This window comes from Mesoplodon bidens, assembly GCF_964165515.1.
Source record: "Mesoplodon bidens genome assembly, chromosome: 4".
NCBI classification, from domain to species: Eukaryota; Metazoa; Chordata; class Mammalia; order Artiodactyla; family Ziphiidae; genus Mesoplodon; species Mesoplodon bidens.
In genome coordinates this window covers 123,007,810-123,025,432 of record NC_138160.1, presented here as the reverse complement: position 1 = coordinate 123,025,432, position 17,623 = coordinate 123,007,810, and the positions used below count along the sequence as shown (strand labels likewise).

The 17,623-nt window shown below is 41.7% G+C and overlaps 1 pseudogene across 1 annotated transcript; it reads left to right on the top strand.

Moving 5' to 3' along the window:
- Positions 1–11,403: 11,403 nt before the first annotated feature.
- Positions 11,404–12,926, top strand: LOC308616788 (WAS/WASL-interacting protein family member 1-like; annotated as a pseudogene). The gene has a single exon. The product of its transcript is annotated as a WAS/WASL-interacting protein family member 1-like (transcript).
- Positions 12,927–17,623: the final 4,697 nt, after the last annotated feature.

Here is a 17,623-nt window from a genome sequence, read left to right as displayed (position 1 = left end):
ACTCAAGTCCTGGATGCACTGAAAAGAGCCGAATTCCTGGCCTCCTGGCAATGAGCTCAGCTTCATTCCTCACGTGTGAACTCAGTCTCATAATGAATCTCTCCCAGTGGAAAGAAACAGGCAAAGAAACAGTGGAAATTTGTACAGCTCAGTTCGTGTACAGATTAAGGAAAATGGACTCAGTGAATTTGGAATAACAAGATGGATTTTTTTTCCTCTAGGCAACATAAAAAAGATGAAATTCGTGACCACAATAAATGTCAAGCTAATTAACTACTACAAAGCACCATTCTTACTATGGGTCTAATCCCTTTTATGAAACAACTAATTGGGAGAATTGTAAAGACATCAAAATGTCGGAATCCAGAGATTTTTAAGCTGTGGGTGATTGTTACCTGCCACAATGTGAGCAAACGTTTTTATTTTCCTACCTGCCAGACTTTGTTTCACCCTCATTCTCTGATTTTTCAAGCTCCAACTCTCTCTGCTCATTATTCTCTCCACTTCAATGTTTTATCTTTCACACATAGGATTAGTGTTGTTTTGGGGACAGGAATCAAGAAAGAAAAGTCAGGATCGGGGGGAGGTCGGGGGTGTGTTAGAAGATGCATCGGAGGGCCTGTAGGCAGAGAAGATGGGCCTAAAGGACTAACTTCAAGGGCACGTTACCTATGCAGTGACCAGGGCCCTATGCTTAGAAGGGACCCACCCTTGGTTTAATGCTCTGCTGTCACCATCTTGAAGTTCTTAATAACTTTGAACAAGGAACCTCACATTTTCATTTTGCATTGGGCCCCACAAATTATATTGCTGGCTCTGAGGGCTGGTGGGAAAAGAATTCCCAAGGAGATGTCCTGCGGAGTGGCAGGAAGATAGCAAGTAGAAAGGTTTCCCAGAAGATTATGGAGAACTGGGTTGACATGGGAGGTCCCAGTCATCTACTCAGCAGGACTGAACTCCCACAAGCAAGAAAGTGAAGGCACGAAACAAGAAAACCAGGAAAGTGCATGTGGTCTGGTTGGTCCTGCCTAGAAAGCTACTATTCTTCTCTTTCTCCTCCAGCCAGCATACCAGCACCCTCAATTCCATGCATAAAGTTAAATTCATTGGGCTTAAGATTTTGCCTGCTCTTAGAAAAAGCATTACATGATGCAATTATTGATAGTAATAGTATTCATTTACATTTATTCAATCAGATAAATATTTACTGTGTATTTCTTATAGCAAGCCATTCTTCTAGGTACTATGGATATAGGGGTGAGTAAGGCAGTACAGAAGACTTGCACTCAAGGAGATTACATTCTAGTTGGGAGACAGAAAATAAAACATATAAATAAATACACGAAAATGATAATAGATGATACTGAAAAATACTACATAAAAGATAAAGTGGTAGGTAGAAACTGGGCTTTAGAGTGATCTGTAGTGGCCTCTCTGAGGAGGTAGCATGTGTTTGACAGCTGAGTAAATAGAAGGCCACTCTGCAAGGATCTGGAGAAAGAATGCTCCAAGAAGAAGAAACCACACATGTGAAGGCTCTCAGAAGAGAACACGTTTGGTGTGTTTGAGGGGCAGACAGAAGGCCAGTTTGGCTGAAAGCTAGTAGATAATGGAGAGAATAAAGAAACATGAGATCAAAAAGTCAGTCGAGGTCAGATCACCTTGTAGTCCAGAGGAGGAATTTAGATTTTATGCAAAAATAATGGAAACCATTAGAGAATTTTATTGTAGGGGAGTGGCATGATCCAATTTACATTTTAGAAAGCCTGCTGTGTAGAGGATGGACTATAAGAGGTATACTGGCAAGAATGGGGACAGGAAGATGACTTAGAGCCATGGAACTGACCCAGGGGAGAGATAGGTAGCTGCAAAAAGAGAGGTGGCATGGAGATGGTAAGAAGAGGTGGGATTCAGGATAGATTCTGGAGAAGGACTGGTAGGACTTCCTGATGAATTGGATGTAGAATGTTAGGAGCAAAGAGGAAATCTGAGTGACTCCTACATCATTGGCTTTAGTAACTGGTGATATTGTGGCCCCATTACTGAACATGGAATGATTGCAAAGAAGAGAGTTTTGCTGTACTGAAGGTGGGAGTGGGGAGCAAGAATTCTAATTTGGTCCTTTTACGTTTGAGAAGCTACTAGGCATCTAAGTGGAGATGCTAGATAGGCAGTTAGATATACGAGTGTGGTCATGAGAGAAGAGATCTGGCCCAGAGATATAGGAGAATTATTAATGTCAAAGTGGTTTTTTGTTTGTTCATTTGTTTGTTTTGGCCACGCCACCCAGCATGTGGGATCTTAGTTCCCCACCAGAGATTGAACCCACACGCCCTGCACTGGAAGTGTGGAGCCTTAACCACTGGACCACCTGGGAAGTCCCCTTGAAGTGGTTTTTGAAGTCAAGATGGGATGAGAATTATTAATATATTGAGGACTGAATGTAAGCAAAGATGATGAGAGAGCCAAGGACAGAACCATGGGTGCTTCAAGGTTGGAGGTCTAATGTGATAGTAGGGGATAAAAACAGGAGAAGGGTTGTCACAGAACCAGAGATTAAAACATTTTTAAAAGAGGGGAACAATTGACTTTGTAGACATCCAGAGAGTATTCAAGATAGAGCAAAAAATTAGCCATTGACTTTGGCAAGATGAAAATAATCAGTGACCTTGAAAAGGACCATTTATGTATAGTGGAGTTAGAAGTGGGGAAAAAATGCCCAATTAGAGTGTATAGCGTAGAATGAGAGATGCAAATGGGTGTGCAGGCAGCGAGTGTGGACAGCTCTTTTGTGACTTGAGAGAGAGAGAGTAGATGGGGTGGGAGGGATTGGGAGAGAAGGAGGGAGAACAGAAATAGAGTAGTAGTAGAAGGTCACAGGGCCAAGGAAGGGTTGGTTCATGTTTTAAATCTTTAAAAAAATATTATTTTAAGTCATATTTGTACAGAGTTGCAGCTCATTTAATAGAGAGGAAGAAACTGATATTGCAGATAAACTAGATACAAGTGAAATTCTCTTAATTAACCTCTACTTCAGACTGGATTAGCTATCTTTCTCCATTTTTTTTTTTTTTTTGTAAAGCAATGACCCCCATGGCTGGTATTTTACACTCTGAAACCCATGAATAACTGTGTTTTCCAGTTTGATCTATTGTTTATAAAGAAGCAATTGTGTTCACCTTCAAACCTGCTAAACCATTTATAGACTGAATGTTGCCCTCCACCCCAATCCATTATGTTGGAGTCCTAACCTCTGATGTGATTTTTTTTTTTGCATTCAAATTTTATTTAATGGAAATTATGTGACATTTTCAAAAACACCTGTGTTTGTAGAATAAGACATATTATAGCAACTAAAAGTTATGCTGCTAAGTGACTTTCATATGAAATAGTAAGTCAAAATTATAGAGTATTTACAAAAAATGAACAATTATATCACTAAATATCAAAATTTATAGAGTTCAGTTACAGTTATACTCAAATGAAATTCATAGCCTCAAATATATTTTTATTAAATAAGCAAGAATGAAAATAATTAAACTGGACATTCAAATGGAAAAGTTAGAAAGAAAACAAAAAAAAAGTAAGGAAAATAGGAGGAAGGAAATGACAGAAGAAAAGCAGAAATTAATGAATTAGAAAACAGAAATAATTTTCTAAATTATTTACTTGAAAAGACCAATGCAAACAGGTTTCATGTATATGTATGGCCTTGTGCTCAAAATAGCTCCGCCTTGGTTTAAACCTCTGCTGTTGCTGTCTTGAAGTTCTTAATAATTATACCATTCAATTTGGGTATTAGGAATGAAACACCATGAGACAATGGAGCACGTACATGAGCAAAGGAGACTGGTGCAGTATGCATGCTCCCTGCTGTTCCTTACCACATCATGTGCATATAGCATTTGTGGGTGATCCATGAGCATAGAATTTCAGTAGACTCATGATATGCGGCAGTTCAGCAAGACACTGAGTACAAGGTAGGTGTGTTTTATCTGTTAAGTAAGTAAGCAAGGAAGCTGACAGCTCCCAAAGACCAAAACTTAACTCCAAATGCAGAAAAAAGACATTGACATTTTTAAAAACTGGAACAATCAAGGAATCCTACCATATCCTGTCTTGCTTATGTTATATCCCTAATTAGCCAACTACTTACATTGAACATAATTTTTTTCAAAAAAGTAAAGGAAACAAAAATTTCTTTTCTGTTCAGTCCTTCTCACTCAAGAGTAAGCCAGAGTATCTATAGAATGTGCACATATCAATAAGTAAAACAAAAAACAGTTGAGTTACTTTTGTGCAGCATTTTCACAGTTGTGGTAATGAAATTCATATGCATGCATGAACTAAAGCAAATTGTATAATTTCTGTGATTTCATATATGATTTAAATCCTCTTATACTTGCATTTAAACTTGGCATTGCACAATACAACAATGAACAGTAAAATTTATGTTAGTAGCTTAACATTTTAACACTTTTTTTTTTACATCTTTATTGGAGTATAATTGCTTTACAATGGTGTGTTGGTTTCTGCTTTATAACAAAGTGAATCAGTTATACATATACATATGTTCCCATATCTCTTCCCTCTTGCGTCTCCCTCTCTCCCACCCTCCCTATCCCACCCCGCTAGGTGGTCACAAAGCACCAAGCTGATCTCCCTGTGCTATGCAGCTGCTTCCCACTAGCTATCTATTCTACGTTTGGTAGTGTATATATGTCCATGCCTCTCTCTCGCTTTGTCACAGCTTACCCTTCCCCCACCCCATATCCTCCAGTCCATTCTCTAGTAGGTCTGTGTCTTTATTCCTGTCTTACCCCTAGGTTCTTCATGACATTTTTTTTTCTTAGATTCCATATATATGTGTTAGCATATGGTATTTGTCTTTATCTTTCTGACTTACTTCACTCTGTATGACAGACTCTAGGTCTATCCACCTCACTACAAATAACTCAATTTCGTTTCTTTTTATGGCTGAGTAATATTCCATTGTATGTATGTGCCACATCTTCTTTATCCATTCATCCGATGATGGACACTTAGGTTGTTTCCATCTCCTGGCTATTGTAAATAGAGCTGCAATGAACATTTTGGTGCATGACTCTTTTTGAAGTATGGTTTTCTCAGGGTATATGCCCAGTAGTGGGACTGCTGGGTCATATGGTAGTTCTATTTTTAGTTTTTTAAGGAACCTCCATACTGTTCTCCATAGTGGCTGTACCAATTCACATTCCCACCAGCAGTGCAAGAGTGCTCCCTTTCCTTCACACCCTCTCCAGCATTTATTGTTTCTAGATTTTTTGATGATGGCCATTCTGACCAGTGTGAAATGATATCTCATTGTAGTTTTGATTTGCATTTCTCTAATGATTAATGATGTTGAGCATTCTTTCATATGTTTGTTGGCACTCTGTATATCTTCTTTGGAGAAATGTCTATTTAGGTCTTCTGCCCATTTTTGGATTGGGTTGTTTGTGTTTTTGTTATTGAGCTGCATGAGCTGCTTGTAAATATTGGAGATGAATCCTTTGTCAGTTGCTTCATTTGCAAATATTTTCTCCCATTCTGAGGGTTGTCTTTTGGTCTTGTTTATGGTTTCCTTTGCTGTGCCAATGATTTGAAGTTTCATTAGATCCAATTTGTTTATTTTTGTTTTTATTGCCATTTCTCTAGGAGGCGGGTCAAAAAGGATCTTGCTGTGATTTATCTCATAGAGTGATCTGCCTATGTTTTCCTCTAAGAGTTTGATAATTTCTGGCCTTACATTTAGGTCTTTAATCCATTTTGAGCTTATTTTTGTGTATGGTGTTAGGGAGTGTTCTAATCTCATACTTTTACATGTCCCTGTCCAGTTTTCCCAGCACCACTTATTGAAGAGGCTGTCCTTTCTCCACTGTACATTCCTGCCTCCTTTATCAAAGATAAGCTGACCATATGTGCATGGGTTTATCTCTGGGCTTTCTATCCTGTTCCATTGATCTATCTTTCTGTTTTTGTGCCAGTACCATACTGTCTTGATTACTGTAGCTTTGTAGTTTAATCTGAAGTCAGGGAGCCTGATTCCTCCAGCTCCATTTTTCGTTCTCAAGATTGCTTTGGCTATTCGGGGTCTTTTGTGTTTCCATACAAATTGTGAAATTTTTTGTTCTAGTTCTGTGAAAAATGCCAGTGGTAGTTTGATAGGGATTGCATTGAATCTGTAGATTGCTTTGGGTAGTAGAGTCATTTTCACAATGTTGATTCTTCCAATCCAACAACATGGTATATCTCTCCATCTATTTGTATTATCTTTAATTTCTTTCATCAGTGTCTTATAATTTTCTGCATACAGGTCTTTTGTCTCCGTAGGTAGGTTTATTCCTAGATATTTTATTCTTTTTGTTGCACTGGTAAATGGGAGTGTTTTCTTGATTTCACTTTCAAATTTTTTGTCATTAGTGTATAGGAATGCCAGAGATTTCTGTGCATTAATTTTGTATCCTGCTATTTTACCAAATTCATTGATTAGCTCTAGTAGTTTTCTGCTAGCATCTTTAGGATTCTCTATTTATAGTATCATGTCATCTGCAAACAGTGACAGCTTTACTTCTTCTTTTCTGATTTGGATTCCTTTTATTTCCTTTCCTTCTCTGATTGCTGTGGCTAAAACTTCCAAAACTATGTTGAATAAGAGTGGTGAGAGTGGGCAACCTTGTCTTGTTCCTGATCTTAGAGGAAATGGTTTCAGTTTTTCACCACTGAGGATGATGTTGGCTGTGGGTTTGTCATATATGGCCTTTATTATGTTGAGGAAAGTTCCCTCTATGCCTACTTTCTGGAGGGTTTTTATCATAAATGGGTGTTGAATTTTGTCGAAAGTTTTCTTTGCATCTATTGAGAAGACCATATGGTTTTTCTCCTTCAGTTAATATGGTGTTTCACATTGATTGATTTGCATATATTGAAGAATCCTTGCATTCCTGGAATAAACCCCACTTGATCATGGTGTATGATCCTTTTAATGTGCTGTTGGATTCTGTTTGCTAGTATTTTGTTGAGGATTTTTGCATCTATGTTCATCAGTGATATTGGCCTGTAGTTTTCTTTCTTTGTGACATCCTTGTCTGGTTTTGGTATCAGGTGATGGTGGCCTCATAGAATCAGTTTGGGAGTGTTGCTCCCTCTGCTATATTTTGGAAGAGTTTGAGAAGGATAGGTGTTAGCTCTTCTCTAAATGTTTGATAGAATTCGCCTGTGAAGCCATCTGGTCCTGGGCTTTTTTTTGTTGGAAGAGTTTTAATCACAGTTTAAATTTCTGTGCTTGTGATTGGTCTGTTCATATTTTCTATTTCTTCCTGATTCAGTCTTGGCAGGTTGTGCTTTTCTAAGAATTTGTCCATTTCTTCCAGGTTGTCCATTTTATTGGCATATAGTTGCTTGTAGTAATCCCTCATGATTCTTTGTATTTCTGCAGGGTTAGTTGTTACTTCTCCTTTTTCATTTCTAATTCTACTGATTTGAGTCTTCTCCGTTTTTTTCTTGATGAGTCTGGCTAATGGTTTATCAATTTTGTTTATCTTCTCAAAGAACCAGCTTTTAGTTTTATTGATCTTCGCTATCATTTCCTTCATTTCTTTTTCATTTATTTCTGATCTGATCTTTATGATTTCTTTCCTTTTGCTAACTTTGGGGGGTTTTTTATTCTTCTTTCTCTAATTGCTTTGGGTGCAAGGTTAGGTTGTTTATTTGAGATGTTTCCTGTTTCTTAAGGTAGGATTTTATTGCTATAAACTTCCCTCTTAGAACTGCTTTTGCTGCGTCCCATAGGTTTTGGGTCGTCGTGTCTCCAATGTCATTTGTTTCTAGGTATTTTTAATTTCCTCTTTGATTTCTTCAGTGATCACTTCGTTATTAAGTAGTGTATTGTTTAGCCTCAATGTGTTTGTATTTTTTACAGATCTTTTCCTGTAATTGATGTCTAGTCTCATAGCATTGTGGTCAGAAAAGATACCTGATACAATTTCAATTTTCTTAAATTTACCAAGGCTTGATTTGTGACCCAAGATATGGTCTCTCCTGGAGAATGTTCCATGAGCACTTGAGAAAAATGTGTATTCTGTTGTTTTTGGATGGAATGTCCTATAAATATCAATTAAGTCCATCTTGTTTAATGTATCATTTAAAGCTTGTGTTTCCTTATTTATTTTCATTTTGGATGATCTGTCCATTGGTGAAAGTGGGGTGTTAAAGTCCCCTACTATGAATGTGTTACTGTCGATTTCCCCTTTTATGGCTGTTAGTATTTGCCTTATGTATTGAGGTGCTCCTATGTTGGGTGCATAAATATTTACAATTGTTATATCTTCTTCTTGGACCGATCCCTTGATCATTATGTAGTGTCCTTCTTTGTCTCTTCTAGTAGTCTTTATTTTAAAGTCTATTTTGTCTGATATGAGAATTGCTATTCCAGCTTTTTTTTGGTTTCCATTTGCATGGAATATCTTTTTCCATCCCCTTACTTTCAGTCTGTATGTGTCTCTAGGTCTGAAGTAGGTCTCTTGTAGACAGCATATGTACAGGTCTTGTTTTCGTATCCATTTAGCCAATCTGTGTCTTTTGGTGGGAGCATATAGTCCATTTACATTTAAGGTAATTATCGATATGTATGTTCCTATTCCCATTTTCTTAATTGTTTTGGGTTCATTATTGTAGGTCTTTTCCTTCAGTTGTGTTTCTTGCCTAGAGAAGTTCCTTTAGCATTTGTTGTGAAGCTGGGTTGGTGGTGCTGAACTCTCTCAGCTTTTGCTTGTCTGTAAACATATTAATTTCTCCATCAAATCTGAATGAGATCCTTGCTGGGTAGAGTAATCTTGGTTGCAGCTTTTTCTCCTTCATCACTTTAAATATGTCCTGCCAGTCCCTTCTGGCTTGCAGAGTTTCTGCTGAAAGATCAGCTGTTAACCTTATGGGGATTCCCTTGTGCGTTATTTGTTGTTTTTCCCTTGCTGCTTTTAATATGTTTTCTTTGTATTTAATTTTTGGCAGTTTGATTAATATGTGTCTTGGCATGTTTCTCCTTGGATTTATCCTGTATGGGACTCTCTGTGCTTCCTGGACTTGATTAACTATTTCCTTTCCCATATTAGGGACGTTTTCAACTATAATCTCTTCAAATATTTTCTCAGTCCCTTTCTCTTTCTCTTCTTCTTCTGGAGCCCCTATAATTCGAATGTTGGTGCATTTAATGTTGTCCCAGGGGTCTCTGAGACTGTTCTCAGTTGTTTTCAATCTTTATTCTGCTCTGCAGTAGTTATTTCCACTATTTTATCTTCCAGGTCACTTATCCGTTCTTCTGCCTCAGTTATTCTGCTATTGATCCCTTCTAGAGTATTTTTAATTTCATTTATTGTGTTGTTCATCATTGCTTGTTTCATCTTTAGTTCTTCTAGTTCCTTGTTAAATGTTTCTTGCATTTTCTCTATTCTATTTCCAAGATTTTGGGTCATCTTTACTATCATTATTCTGAATTCTTTTTCAGGTAGACTACCTATTTCCTCTTCATTTGTTAGGTCTGGTGGGTTTTTATCTTGCTCCTTCATCTGCTGTTTGTTTTTCTGTCTTCTCATTTTGCTTAACTTACTGTGTTTGGTGTCTCCTTTTTGCTGGCTGCAGGTTCGTAGTTCCCGTTGTTTTTGGTGTCTGTCCCCAGTGCCTAAAGTTGGTTCAGTGGGTTGTGTAGGCTTCCTGGTGGAGGGGACTATTGCCTGTGTTCTGGTGGATGAGGCTGGATCTTATCTTTCTGGTGGGCAGGTCCACGTTTGGTGGTGTGTTTTGGGGTGTCTGTGGACTTATTATGATTTTAGACAGCCTGTCTGCTAATGGGTGGGGTTTTGTTCCTGTCTTGCTAGTTGTTTGGCATAGGGTGTGCAGCACTGTAACTTGCTGGTCGTTGAGTGAAGCTGGGTTTTGGTGTTGAGATGGAGATCTCTGGGAGATTTTCGCTGCTTGATATTATGTGGAGCTGGGAGGTCTCTTGTTGACCAGTGTCCTGAAGTTGGCTATCCCACCTCAGAGGCACAGCACTGACTCCTGGCTGCAGCACCAAGAGCCTTTCATCCACACAGCTCAGAATAAAAGGGAGAAAAAGTAGAAAGAAAGAAAGTGGATAAAAAAATAAAATAAAGTAAGATAAAATAAAATAAGGTTATTAAAATAAATAATTATTAAGAAAAAAATTTTTTAAGTAAAAAAAAAAACAACCGAGAGATAGAACCCTAGGACAAATGGTGAAAGCAAAGCTATACAGACAAAATCTCACACAGAAGCATACACATACACACTCACAAAAAGAGGAAAAGGGGAAAAAACAATAAATCTTGCTCTCAAAGTCCACCTCCTCAATTTGGGATGATTCGTTGTCTACTCAGGTATTCCACAGTTGCAGGGTACATCAAGTTGATTGTGGAGATTTAATCCGCCGCTCCTGAGGCTGCTGGGAAAGATTTCCCTTTCTCTTCTTTGTTTGCACAGCTCCTGGGGTTCAGCTTTGGATTTGGCCCCGCCTCTTAGTATAGGTCGCTGGAGGGCGTCTGTTCTTCGCCCAGACAGGACGGGGTTAAAGGAGCCGCTGATTCGGGGGCTCTGGCTCACTCAGCCGTGGGGGAGGGAGGGGCACGGAGTGTGGGGTGAGCCGGCGGCGGCAGACGCCGGCGTGACGTTGCACCAGCCTGAGGTGCGCCGTGCGTGCGTTCTGCCGGGGAAGTTGTCCGTGGATCCCGGGACCCTGGCAGTGGCAGGCTGCACAGGCTCCCGGGAGGGGAGGTGTGGAGAGTGACCTGTGCTCGCACACAGGCTTCTTGGTGGCGGCAGCAGCAGCCTTAGCGTCTCATGCCCGTCTCTGGTGTCCGCGCTGTTAGCCGCGGCTCGCGCCCCTCTTTGGAGCTCCTTTAAGCAGCGCTCTGAATCCCCTCTCCAGGTACGTGGGGAGTTTCTTGCCTTTTGGGAGGTCTGAGGTCTTCTGCCAGCGTTCAGTAGGTGTTCTGTAGGAGTTGTTCCACGTGTAGATGTATTTCTGATGTATCTGTGGGGAGGAGGGTGATCTCCGCGTCTTACTCTTCCGCCATCTTCCCCCTCTCTCAAGATTTTAACTCTTTACACAGAATGATATAAAATTGCTAGTGTTGGAGGGTCTCCTGCGGAGGTGGGGGGTGGCTGTGGCTCACCATAGGGACAAGGACACTGGCAGCAGAAGTTCTGGGAAGTACTCCTTGGCGTGAGCCCTCCCAGAGTCTGTCCCCTGTCATGTGATTATATTTGGAGATAGGGCCTTTAAGGATGTTCTAAAATTTTAAATGAGGTCCTAAGGGTGGGACCCTAATCCAGTAGGACTGGTGTTCTTATAAGAATAGGAAGAGGCAGCCTCCCGGCGCTGAGCACTTTTCCTGCCCGGCTGCTCAGCCCTACGGACTGGGGAGAAGTTTCCCAGAAAAAAATGCCCGGCGTGCCGCGAGGCCCTAGAGCCCTACGGAGCCGCTGCGCGATTTGTCAGCCAGACTGCTGAAAGTGTAACTGTCCAGGATGCCCGTACCGCCCCCTCCAGCACCCCCACCACCGCCCAATACAGTTTTCTCTGGCCAATACAGAAAAGCCTACCTTGAGTAAGTCAGAGCAGGCTGGGAGAAATGCTCTTCTCTCTGACATCAGCAAAGGGAAGAAACTAAAGAAGGCAGTCACCAATGACAGAAGTGCACCGATACTGGACAAACCTAAAGGAGCTGGTGGTGGTGGCGGAGGCAGCAGTGGGAGTTTTGGAGGGGGTGGACCACCCGGTTTGGGAGGACTGTTCCAGGCTGGGATGCCAAGGCTGAGATCCACAGCCAACAGGGAGAGTGATTCTGGAGGAAGCCGACCCCCGATTTTGCCACCAGGAGGAAGACCCACATCTGCCAAACCTTTCTCGCCCCCAAGTGGCCCAGGGAGGTTCCCTGTGCCTTCTTCAGGCCACAGAAGCGGACCTCCAGAACCTCAGAGGAACCGAATGCCTCCCCCGAGGCCCGATGTGGGCGCGAAGCCTGATAATATTCCGCCTCCAGTGCCTAATACTCCAAGACCCGTTCAGTCAAGTCTGCACAACCGGGGGTCCACCCTAGTGTCCGGAGCCCCCAGGCAGCCCAGCCCCGGGCCGACTCCTCCCCCTCTCCCCGGAAACCGAGGGGCTGCTTTCGGTGGAGGCTCCACCCGCCAGACCCCGTCAGGCTCCTCCTCGCCCTTCTCCAACCGGCCTCCCCTCCCCCCTACCCCGAGCAGGGCCTTGGATGACAAACCCCCTCCTCCGCCCCCTCCAGTGGGCAGCAGGCCCTCCATCCATAGGGAGGCCGTCCCCTCGCCTTCCCCTCAGAACAGCAAGCCCCCGGTGCCCTCCACCCCGCGGCCTTACCCCTCCGCGCAGGCCCCGCCCCTGCCCCCCAGCCGGCCGGGCCCTCCCCCAGTGCCCCCAGGGTCCAGTGGCGGTGGCGGCAGCGACGAAATCCCGAGGCTCCCACAGCGGAACCTGTCCCTCTCGTCCTCGTCGTCGTTGTCATCTGCGCCTCCCTTACCTTCACCCGGGCGGTCGGGCCCTCTTCCTCCCCCGCCCAACGAGAGACCCCCGCCTCCGGTGAGGGACCCACCGGGCAGATCAGGTATGGCCAGAGCGCGGTGAGTTGTGCCCCTGTGACCCAGGCAGCCCAGAAGTCACTACCAACTGCACATGAAGAGAGCCCAACAAAAGCTTAAGTGAACTCTCGGGCTGCTTTGACCTTGGAAGTGACACATAACCCATATGATTTCCTCTTGGCCTCACGTAACCTCTGAAGAAAGTGGGACCCATACTTCTGTCCACGTTTCAGAAGTGAGGAGACTAAGTAACCAGTGAAGTGAAATGATCCCAAGCGAGTTAATAAAGAATAGGCCACTCAACTCACCTTCCATCTCACCACTCTACCTGACATCTCCTGAAAGGGAATTTCTGCTGTCTTAACTGGGAACTAAATTCCCATCTCCTGCAGGAGGGCCCATTATTCCAACAAGGAGGGCAGTTATTTATTTAAGAGTGAATGGACTTCCCCTGTACTTCTCTTCATCGGTCAAGCTTTGACACGTACTAGAGTCCATTTTGCTGTCTGTTCACATCTCTGACATATAGATCCCTTGGAGAATCAGATAAAGGTATAATAAGGCCTCTCCATAAAAATGCTCATAAGCATAAACTCAAAATTGCCTGCTGTTTCATGGATTGAAGGACCTGCTGAAGCCCATCTGTGTCCCCACCCAGGGCTGAGAAACATGGATCTAAGGGGAGAACCTGCACAGTGTGAAATGAAGTGTGAGCAGTCTGTATTCTCTCTCCTACTTACATAGGTGGTTGTTTATTTTCTGTTTGTTATTGATGGATTCAGAAGAACTATCTAGTTTTGGAATCTAACCTTACCATACCTACAGGATGTCTGGAAATGGGGCATTTTTTGCTCTGTGAGAAGCTAACTGACCTTTGACCCTCTGACCTCAGGAACCTAATAAACACTTTTTTAAAATAGTAAAAAAAAAAAAAAAAAAAAAGAATAGGAAGAGATGCCAGGAGCATGCACACTGAGGGAAAAGACCTGTGTGAAAACAGCCAGAAGGTGGCCATCTGCAAGCCAGAGGACATCATCCCATCCTATCATATGGCCTCAAGGGAAGCCATATCTGCCAATATCTTAATCACGGACTTCTAGCCTCCAGAAGTGTGAGAAATAAATTTATGTTTTTTAAGCCACCCAGTCTGGTATTTTGGTATGGCAGCCCTAGTCAACCAGTACAGCCTATTGTACTCATTACTGTAATTATGTATTTTAATGAAATACTATATAAAATGAAGAAATCATGCAAAAAAATTGTATGAAGAATTAGCTGAATGCTTTGGAAAGACTTTTTAGTAAGTTACTAAAAACGTTGTTCTATTTAGTAAGTTATTAAAGTTACTAAAAGTTACTAAAAACGTTGTTGTTATGAGCAACACAGCTATAAAAGATTGCAGGAAATCATAACAATCAAGGATATTGACCTCAGATCATCTTTAAGTGTCTTTCTGTTCTCACTGTATTGTAAAGAAACAAAACTAATATTCATAGATGACACAATGTATGCAAAAGCTGAACCAAAACTGCAATTTTTGTCCTGCAAAAGATTGGCAAATAAACGAATAGGTATACGTTAGTTATAATTATTTTAATGATACCCAGCTTTAGTTAGCATTTTTGATTTATGGATCAAGTGTGGTTCCCAGCTGTATCAAATTAGAGGACATTTGCCTCAAAGTACTTGAGGAGGTGAGATGGGATGGGATCCAACGCACAAGGAGAAGTGTTTTCTTTGATAGAAGGGATACTGCTTTCATTTTCACAGGCAGAGATTTAGAACATATGATGTGGGTAAACTGGTAGAATTGATAGTGGGAAGATGAAACTGTTCTGATCTTAATGCATCTTTTTCCTCTTTAAGTCTGAGGCAAAGTTATCAACAGAGAGTAGAGAGAAGGGTGTGGTGGAGATTTGAGGAAAAAAAAAGTGTGAAATAGCTGTTTTGAAGAGTGGGAAAGTTAATCTACTGAAGAAGTGTACAGGATCATCTTGTAGCATTGAGTGCCCATCTAAGTTTTGTGGTCATAAATTTTAAGTGAGTCCAGTTAGTCCAGTTGCCTAATTTTCTCCAGTAAAATTTATCTGCATAGGAGACCATTTACGTTTAAAGTATATTTGAGTGTAATTAGGGTTGATGTTTGCCAGGCTAGTGTAACAGAAAGAGTGGGGCAAAGAAGTTAAGGTGTTTTAAAGGCAATTATTTTTGTAAAGCAATTATGGTCCATAAAGATGTTTAAAAAAATAATTTATCATTCATTCAGCTCTGAAGTCCCAACATTCTTAAACATGGAGTGATCCATAACACAGCATTCACAGTGAATTCTGACATGTTGCAATGGATTTTGGTGGGCATACAAGTGTGAAGAAATTATAAAAAATAAAATAAAAAATAATAAAGGCAATTATTTGAGTGGTGCACCATGGGATTTGGGCTGGATAAAGAGGAAAGTTAGGACATAAAGCAGTGGCAATTCATAAAAATGATAGTAATGTGATAGAGAGCTCAGTGGGGTTAAAGAACTGTTGGAGACGGAATATTAGCATGAAATTGCTGGAAGGATGAGCAGCAAGTTCAAAGTTTGAAGTAGAGATTCTACAAGTGGCACAGTTTCAGATGACTAAAAAAAATCTAAGTGACCACATGAATAGGTGGCTGAGGTGAGGTGGAGAAACAATTACTTGAGCTAAGGAACTGAGAAGCCAGATGGTGGATGGGCCATTGTGTGTATGCTGAGGTCACCAGTCATGATGACGGAAGTCATCCTGAAGGAGAGGTGCGTTAGGTGCCCATCACGGATGAATGAGAAAGAGTTACAAGAAGTTCAGAAGATAACAGAAGGGGTAGGGGGCATTAAGTCTCAAAGTTTTAGTGTGGGTGATTTTTCAATACTGAGAGGAAGTTTCAGTTTGGTCAGTGAAAGGGGAGCTTGAGAAGTTACTTAAAGAGTGTTACTTAAAATTGAGGGCCAAGCCAGAATGCAGGAGGCAGGGGGAGGAGTCACTGAGGATGTGGACCAGCAGACTGGCACAGTTTAATCTTGCGCGCGCGTGTGTGTGTGTGTGTGTGTGTGTGTACAAAAAGGCACTCTCTGGGGATGGCAGAGCACCTGTGATGGAACCAAATAGTTCACTGGGTAGCGAGAATCCACTCTTAAATCTCATCCCCAGAACGTCTGCCTCAAAACAATGGTGTAGACCTCCTCTGAGATGTTGATTCTAAGAATAGATGGGATGGCCATCCCTAGCTACTGAAAGCTGGGTACTGGAGGGTTTCTGAGTCTGAGCTCAGCTTGTGGTCTTCATCTGCAAAGCCCTTCTTTGCCCTCAGCATCTTCTCATGGTGCCAAGTGGCATCTGTGTCAGCCCACATTCATAAAATAAGAAGATAACTTGGGGCTCGGAAAGCAAATATGGTCACTGACTGGGAGCCTTCAACCAGGAAATTAGAGCCCACAGTAAAAAAATCTTAGGTAAGAAAAGGGACATGGCCTGTGTGTTACATTTAGTGTGAAATGCTACCCAGGGCAAAGGACAACAATTCAGAGAGAAGTGTATAATTATAAATATACAAAGGAAATTTTACGTAGAAGCTTTCTCCAGGCAAATTAGTGAATAATTCATTTTGGAGAAATTGCCTAAGGTTCCATTTGGAACAATTGGGGTTATACAGTTTGTATTATTACCAAGCTTGGATCTTTTACCAGTTCTGTTTGAGCTGTCAGATAACCCCTTATCAGTGAAGGTGACAGTGATTGGCAAAAGTGAAGCACCAGGCAAGCTTTTCTCAGGGAAATGCCCCATGAGATTGTTTTGTCTACCATATTCTGGAATGGGTGTTTGGGATGAGCTCTTCCAGTACATGAACTACTACTAATGACTGCAGTCAGTTTATCAAGGGTGCTCAAACTAGGTGACATGTAGACAAATACAAATAATCTCATGTTTTGCTGCACATTTGTGGTGAAAAGCAGGCTCAGGGTAAGTTCAGCTTTGGATGGACTGGAAATATAACATCAACATACAAGTTCCCAGTGTTGACTTCCCATGTATCAGATGAGTGGCTGAGCTAGAAATTCTTTAAAACCCTACCCTGCCCCCAGATTCTAGGATTCTGATTCACTGCATCCTCTTCACCCAAATTAGCACATCTTTGCAAATAGAAGGGTTAGGGGCAGACATAGTCTAGTGAGTGTGACTTTCACCTGAGAATGAGGAAAGCATTTATATTGCCTTAGTGGAATATGAATGGGGTCTTTGAAGTAGGCAGATTCAATCTCATAAGGTTATTGTGGTCATCAAATAAGATATGATATGCAGAAACTGAGGCTGAGAGAGAGTATATGACTTCTTTTGATAACTAGCAGAACTCAAATCCAAGCGGCTTGCGGGAGCCAAGGCAGAATCCATCCCAAATAGTTTAAATAGAAAAGCAGTTTATTTAGTTAAGGCTGTTAGGTAACTCAAAGGCATGGAGACTACACAGAAGGGGAAAAAAGTCTCAATTAAACCCCTGACTGCCCCAGTGGACTCCTCACTGCTGTAACTGCCAGGCACATTCCTAGCAACCAGTTTTGCCCATGGGCCCCTCCTTGACCCTCCTCCTCTGATGTCCCTGGAAGCTGTTCTCCTTTATTATACTGGAAGGAATTCCTCTCAGTGCTGGTTCTTTGTACCCCTAGCTTCCAATTCAAGTGTGGATGCATCTGATTGGCAAAGCCTAACGGCAAGAGAACAGACTGAGAAAGTGAATTTCCAATGTCTACCTTCCAGTGGAGAGGTGCTGACTCAAAAGGTGGGGAATTCTTTAAACAGAGAGAAACTTCAAAGTGTGCTGGAATCCCCCAAATAATAACAGATGGCTCCCAAATACAGTGTTTCACATTCGCGAAGCCGACAGATTACAAATACTTTCATGTTACTTTCATTTAATCCTTTGGAAAGGAGTAATACTGAGAAAGAAAGACAGTAGTCCCCATTTTCCT